At 32.5% G+C, this 7,944-nt stretch overlaps 1 pseudogene; it reads left to right on the top strand.

The window, feature by feature from the left end:
- The first annotated feature begins 2,962 nt into the window (after nt 1-2,962).
- Nucleotides 2,963-6,305, top strand: LOC127151185 (probable beta-1,3-galactosyltransferase 2; annotated as a pseudogene).
- The last annotated feature ends 1,639 nt before the right edge of the window (nt 6,306-7,944 follow it).

Here is a 7,944-nt window from a genome sequence, read left to right as displayed (position 1 = left end):
AACTATAAAAGGTAAGTTCATCATTTACCTTTTATGCTCTTCGTTTAGGTCCATCGCATAACATATGCATGTTAATTTCTAAATCGTTTAGATGCATATAGAGTAAAGCATGATCCTTATTATTCCGCTGCAGCATGCCTCTTGATGTTCTCCCTTTAGAATAAACCTTTAAAGACTATCCATGGGGAAGATTATCGTACATCCTAACATATCAATTCTTCAAGAAAGCATCATACAACGACAAGGATGTTGTATACCTTCAAGGATTTTCCCCACCTTTAGTCTATTGGGCTTTTGAGAAAATACCAAAACTTTCCAACTTAGATGTTGGGTTCGGAAGAATGCTTGGAATTCAAGGGAAAACAATCGTGACATGGGAATTTTTGGAGTTAAGTGATTGGAGGATTCTAAACATGAACATTTTTTTTTTAAATTTGATGATGTAAATAAATTTACCACATTTTCTATGTATCCATGTCTATCTAGAATAGACATAGATGAAAATCTATCATTGTTTATTAATATTGTTGCTACTTTTCACTAACCATCTAGCATCATTTTACTTGTTGTTTTGTGTAACGCCACTAGATTCAATAGAAGAAGAATCTCAAACAATTTTGAAATATTTTAAAGAGATTGATGCATAGGAGAAAAAAGAACAGGTAGAGAAACAGAAAAAAAAAAGAGAGAGAGGGAAAGAAATAGAAACAAACAAACAAAATCTTGAATGAAATAAGTGAAATAAGAAAAAAATCAAGAAAAAAATAAAAGCAGAACAAATCTTGTTATGACAAAGCTTAAAAGAAATAAAAAGTATGTTGACATTATTTATGAGTGGCTTGAATGTTAGGATACCATAAGATAATCTTCCACAACAACAAAAAGAGAAAGAAAAAGGGTATCGACGAGTTGTGGAAAAAAAAATAAACCACCTATTGTTAAGCCTTAGCCTTCTTAAAGAAGAAGAAGAAGTTAATACAATGGTCGGCTATGCAACAACATATTGCTCTACGGTTAGTGTTTAGTTCATTATCTACTGCTTTATTTTGTTTAAAGTTGCTTAAGTTAAAGATAAAAAAAAAAAATTGTGTTTTTTCTTCTTTTATCTATGTAAGGAGCTGTGGTCAACTATGAAACACTGTCACGCCCCACCCTACATGGATCCTTAAACTCCCTTTGTGATACACGATGCGACTTGAGCAGTCTTATGTCTCAAGTAGAAGCGTCAGAATACTCAACTTAAGTACTTGAACTTAAACTTAAACTATTATGAAATAGAAAAACATAACATATGCAGCGAAAACTCAATTAACTTCTTCATTACTTAAACCACACGTTCCACGATTACAAATTACACTTCTTAATGCATGAGTTAAAATGATTAAACTTAACACTTTGTTTAGCTCATACAAAACTGAGATGCAACTCTTTTAGTACAAGGCTTTTGCAAACAAAACAATTTCCTAATTATTATGAACTACAAAGTAAAAGAACTTAGATTGCTTGCTTAGCCTCCACGCATAGCAACCCATTTTATCTTTCCTTACTTGGTCGTAACACCAGATTACTAGGGGAAGGTAAGTCAAATACTTAGTGAATGATAGATTTTGAAAACCTTTTAGGCATACAATGCGTTAAAACATTTTATCAAATAATCTTCAACGCCTCATTTAAATAAATCCTTAACACACATTAGTCTGCCACATTCCATCGCCAAGAACATGAATCATTCCCATGCTTAAATTACTATGACAACCACATCATCATTAGCATTTCCTGAGATTTCATCACCGAAGGATAAGAGTCCTACGCAGTGGAAGATTTAACAAAGACGTTAACTCAATTTAATTGGGAATTAAAAATACCAGTACATTGGCAAAAGGCAGAAACTAATCTTCTGTAACCTAAATGCTAAGCATGCTTCACTACTAGAAAAAGAGGCTTTCTTGACGGTTGTATTTTTATTTTCTTGACGTTTTTTTGGAAAAAACGTCAAGAAAGGGGTGGTTTAATAGAAAAACCGTCAAGAATTTTTATGAAAAGGCGGAGGGTAGGCAATTTTTAGCTTTCTTGACGCTTTTAAACCGTCAAGAAATATGAATCTTTTCTTGACGGTTATAAACTGTCAAGGATTATCTTCTAAATTCTTGACGTTTTTAAAACGTCAAGAATTTTTATAAAGTTGACATTCTTGACGTTTTTCAAAATGTCAAATAATATGTAGTTATCCTTGACGTTTTAAAAACGTCAAGTAATATTGATTAAATTCTTGACATTGTAAAATGTCAAGAAATTTTATAAAATGCGGAGAGGAGTAATTTTAAAATTTCTTGACATTTTTAAAACATCAAGTAAAAGGATTTTTTCTTGACGTTTCAGAAACGTCAAGAATTACTAAATAATTGAAAAAAAATATAAACTAATTTTTTTTAAAAAAACCTAATTTCTTTTTACTTTTTAAATAAAAAACTAATTTCATTTAAAAAAAAAACCTAAACTCCCAATTTCCCTTTCCCTATTTTCCCACACAATTCCTCCTCTTACCACAAAATAAATTTAATAAAATATATTTAATAAAACAATTTATTAAAATAAATTTAATTTATAAAACTTTCCCTCCAACCTATTCATTTTCCCCGCCTCCATCTCACATATCTCACGCCTCCATCTCCAATCTCACCGTGCTCCTCACTGCAAGACGCTTGCCGCTCCTCTGCTCATGTTGTACGCCGCTGTTCATGACGTCACCGCTCTGTGCTGTACGCCACACCACTAGACGCCGCACCGTTGGACGCCGCACTGCTGGACACCGCACCGCTGGATGTCGCCTTCTACTTCGCACCCGACCCACTTTTCTTCTACCGCATCTGTCACAGCCACCATTGGTTTGAAAACCGAACTCGAGGGAGAAACTAAGGCGAGCCTCAACCTTTTCTAGGGTTCACTGCCACTCAGCTCCACCATGCATAGAATCGCCGATTCACGACTCAAGTCGCTCAAGGTCAGTCTAATCCTTCTTTTTGTGTTTAATTAATCTCTTTTCTGAATCGAAGAAAGGTGTTTCCATTATAGATCTGGTCTTTGTTTTGTTTATGTTGGTTGCTCTTTAATGTGCTCTAAACATGGTTTCTTTGTGACGATTTAAAGCTTGACCATCCTTTTTGATTCTGTATTGTTTACCTAGTTATCAGATGCTTGGGATAAAAAATGCTTATGTTGCTTCTACTTGGTTGTTTTGAGAGATAGGCATTCATTTTTATGTCTTTGAGAAATGATTATGTGATTGACTCGTATTGTCAATGTAGTTGTACTTTGCATCTGGGAAGAGGAAAGAAATTTTAGCAAAGGCCAGAAATTTGCTTCTTAAATGCGATTTCTTTGTCCCTAAAGTAAGTTCTTAGGACATGATAATATTCCTTTATAATTATTATATTACCGTTGTTTTGTGTAATGAATATGAATACAGGAGCTCACAATCAAAGGTGATAAGCAAAACTGGAATGAAATGGTTAAAGTAAAGCCCTTCAAATCAAGTTGTTGACTTACTTTTCCCTTGGATTGCAAGTCTCCTTCTGCTTATTTTAAGCCTGAACAATCTTCAAGAAGCGTCATTTCGCAGAAATGGGCAGTTTTTCTTTTCCTCGGCAGCTTCTGTTTGGAGATGTTCTTCACAAACAGGTTCGTATCAGTAAGAAAAATTTGATGGGGGTGTGTTCAATTAGCTTTGATCGATGGGTTGAAATGGTTTCTCTTGGATTCCTAGGTTTTAGGTTCCAATTTGGGTGTTCTCTTTTTGGGTTTTGTATTTATTTGGGGAAACATTGCCCATTTTTCATTTATTAAATGCAGCCGACAGTATTAATGTTCTTGGTTTTGTGTATTTTTGTTTGTTGATTAAAGTTGTATATTTTGAAAAATTGATCACCAGCAGTTATAGCCCTATTAATACGATTTTTTTTTTCTATTTCGTTCCACCATCTAGTTGTTTTCGTTTTCCTCCTCATTCTGATTGGGTGAAGAACTGTTTCTTTTCACCATTTCCTCATTGAATAAAGATTTAGACAAAACCTTGGGTTGTTTATGGATTTATGGATTTGATTTCGTTGTTATCATGAGTATTCTTATAACATCCACCGTCAATTATGGGAAAAAGGACGTCTGTTTCGAGAAGCTTAAGAATCAGCTCTGTCGGGAAGATTGTTCCAATGTTTTTTTTCCTTAAAAAGAAGAGATAAACTGAAGATCATATTCAAATTGCTTGTAGGATGTGGAATGTTCCAGAACCTAAAGGAATCACTCGAACAACGCCATTTGAAGCCGAAAAGTTAAAGTTAGTTTCGTAAGGCTGTGGTCCGAAATCGATAAGCATCTTCAAAGCTGTTTTCGTTACTTGTCGAAAAGGATACATGTTCAAGAAAGTAATTACATTGCTACTTTTATATTTTCTAGTTGGATGAGAAGGAAGCAAAGCGCGTGTCGAAAGATATTTTCGGGGAAGTCTCTAAGACTCACAATGCTATACAGTGAGTAAAAGCTGAAATTGTTACACTGCTTAACTGAACATGATTTGAACGTATTACATGAAGAATTCAAACTGCGAGTTTACTTTGGTGTTGTTCAATTGAGAACATTAGATAAGACAATTTCAAATTTCGAGATGGAATTGGCTGCTACCAAAGCAGCTCAGGAGTCTATACAGAGTGGTTCACCTTCATTGGATGATTTAAAGAATAAGAAATCATCTGGGAAAAGAAGATACTTAATGGTTGTAGGGATCAATACTGCTTTTAGTAGTAGAAAAAGATGAGATTCAGTTCGTGCGACGTGGATGCCTCAAGGTATGTAGCTTGTGATTGTTATTCTTCTGAGACGAACTGTAATTGTTCCGTCATTTCTTCTTGTTTACATTATGTTCTGATGAGAGTGATTGAAAACTTGAAAACAGGGGAAAAGAGAAAGAAACTAGAGGAGGAGAAGGGGATTATAATTCGATTTGTCATTGGCCATAGGTACATGTTCTTTTGTCATTTGATAATAACTGTTAACAAGATCTGCAGACTTTCTTGTGATAATATGTCGTAGAATCATTTGGCCTTTACCAAAAGATTTTAAATGGGCTTCTTCTTGATGTTTAGTGCCATATCTAGAGGTATCCTTGACAGAGCTATTGAAGCAGAGGACAGAAAGCATGGAGATTTCCTTAGATTGGTAGTGATTTTTTTTTTCTGAATACATAATCTTTTTTTTGTTTTTTCTTGACACAGAAAATATGCAAAACAACAAGAAATATTACCTAACCTATAATTGCAGAGCAAATTCCCAAATTTAAGATCGATGCTGTTGAATTTGAAGCACTCACACTGGGGTCCTTGCCGCCAACTTTTCAAGGTACTGATGTGATTCAACTCTTCTTAGTTCAATATAAGGCATGATTGTAGTATAGTAAACCTCTATAAGGCATGTTGAAAGCTGGAATCATTTTTTTGTTGTGTCCACTTAAGATTATGTTGAAAATGAATAATTTTAATACAAGCAATGTTGATATTAGTTAGATTCCATTTGCACACCATTGAAAATCTCTAGATTACTCGACAATGTTCATTCACATAGAGTATAGTCATTGATGTGAATTAAAGGAATTTTTTTCCTTGTGATCTTTTGATTATTAAGAATTTCAACCTTCGATTCTTAATTATTTGTTTTGTATTTTCAGTTCCTTTGATGTTTATGCTCTGTTGCTTTGGATGTTTCTTTAGCTTGTTTTTCTTTTGATGTTTAATTTGGGCCTCAAGAAATTAGTACGAACTATGTTGTAGAATTGTTTATTTACTTGAGTTGGTGATTTTCTAATGTAGAATTACAAAACAAATGCATATACAAAAGCAGACTTGCAATGCACGAATGCATATACAAAAGAGGTTGAGAGTTGCTTGCCTTCTGATGCAAATATCAATAATGTTACGAAGGTATTTTAGATTTTATTTGTCTTTGTCTTGAATTAAGGACTATTTTTGTGGTTAGTTTCTGACGGGCACCGTTTGGTCTATTAAAAATCAATGTAAAGTATTAATGATCAGCTATGTTGATGATTCTGGTGGTCTGGAAGCAACTCTAGGCATTAATTCATTATGGTTGTTGGAGAATAGAAACTGTGATTTTTATTTGTGTAGTATGATCAGCTTACTCTTAATAGTTGTTAGTTGATTTCTTTGACTGAATAAGTTTTGAACATACTTTGTTGTTGTGATGTTATCTACTTCTTGTAGATTGGCTCAGCTGTTGGTGGTACTTATTTGAGCTCATGAATTGGAGGTAATAGAGGATGCAGAATGCAATTTTATTTGAAGCTAAATTTCATTCAAGGTCATTGAGTTGGGTTGATAGAAGTAATGTTTTGTATATGACAATATCGAACAAATATGTAAAGTTTTCGAAATGTTGATACATATATGGTAAAATGTTAATATATATATGGTAAAATGTTAATATATGTTAAAGTTTTTGGAATTGTTCTAGTGCATATTTATGTTTGAGTTTTAAAACTATATTTGATGTATTTGTCGTTTATATGTAGTTGAATTTTTGGACTAATGGGAGCATAATACAGGAACAATAATATAAATAAATTACAATTAAAAAATGAAAAGGAATACTCTTGATGGGTACAAAATGTCATAAACAATCATTTTCTTGACGGTTATTAAATGTCGTGAAAAATGCACTCTTGACAATTTTAAAATGTCATGAATATTTGTATTGTTGACGGTTTTTGTCATTCATAGTCACATTCTTGACGGTTCTAAACTGACATTAAAACTTATAATCTTGAAGGTTCTAAACTGTCATGAATAATTGAATACTTGACGGTTATAAACTGTCAACGTTAACAATTCTTGACGTTTTTTACAACTGTCAAGAAAATTACCTTTCTTGACTCTGGATTCAACGACGATTTTAAAACCATAAAAAATAATCATTCTCGATAGTTTAAAAACGTCAAGAGAGTCAGTTTTTGTAGTAGTGCTTCTAATAACATTAGAGAGAAAAATAAAGAGGAATTTATGTCGTTGACGAGTCTTGATCTACCAAACGCTAAATTATTAGGGCGCCACCACTTGAAGACCTCCTTATTCTCTGAGCTAATATTTTGCTTTGTAGAACCAAAATTGGAATGGAAAAAAAAATACAAAGAAGAAAACTGAGAGAAAATAAGTTGAGTTAGATATCTCCATGTTCTTGAGATTGAAAAAGAGGGAAGTTGAGAGAAACCACCTACGTTCCCTAATAATTTAATATCTTAATATTAAATTAATATTACTATTAAAGTAAATAATTAAATTAAATTAAATAATTAATTAAGTTAATAATTAATTAAATCATAGGGAAACTTACATAAATGTAACAAAACACAAAACTATTTACGGCCCTTACAACAAAGCCCATAAAGTTAGCCATTTTTTAAATATTCGTCTTCCTCCTACTATTTCTTTCATCGTTTTCATCCTACAATTTCGTCTTTCTTCTTTCCTATTATTTTTTCCTGCAATTTCTTTTCATCATCTTTCTTATTTTTTAATTCTTTATTTACGTCGTTTAATCTTTCCATCGTTTTTTTTGTGATTCTTTTTTTCGCTTTTCCATCGTCTTTCTACTTTTTCTCTTCTTTTTTTTTTTCGCTGCGATTTCTTTCCACCGTCTTTCATTTTTTCCTTGTTTTACGTTGTGTACAAAAAATAGCAAAATCTAAAAGATCGTGTATAAAGAATCTTAAAAAAAAATCATTTAAATTGGAGTAGCCAAATGTAAACTATGGTGTAAAAAAATAAACAATCGTGCAAAAATAATAAAAGATCGTGTATAAAGAATCTTGAAAAAAAAATCATTTACATTGGAGTAGCCAAATGTAAACGATCGTGTAAAAAAAATAAAAGATTGTGTATAAAG

The sequence above is a fragment of the Cucumis melo genome, chromosome 10 (genome assembly GCF_025177605.1).
Source record: "Cucumis melo cultivar AY chromosome 10, USDA_Cmelo_AY_1.0, whole genome shotgun sequence".
NCBI lineage: Eukaryota > Viridiplantae > Streptophyta > Magnoliopsida > Cucurbitales > Cucurbitaceae > Cucumis > Cucumis melo.
Note: the sequence above shows the minus strand (reverse complement) of the source record. Positions and strands in the feature narration are given on the sequence as shown.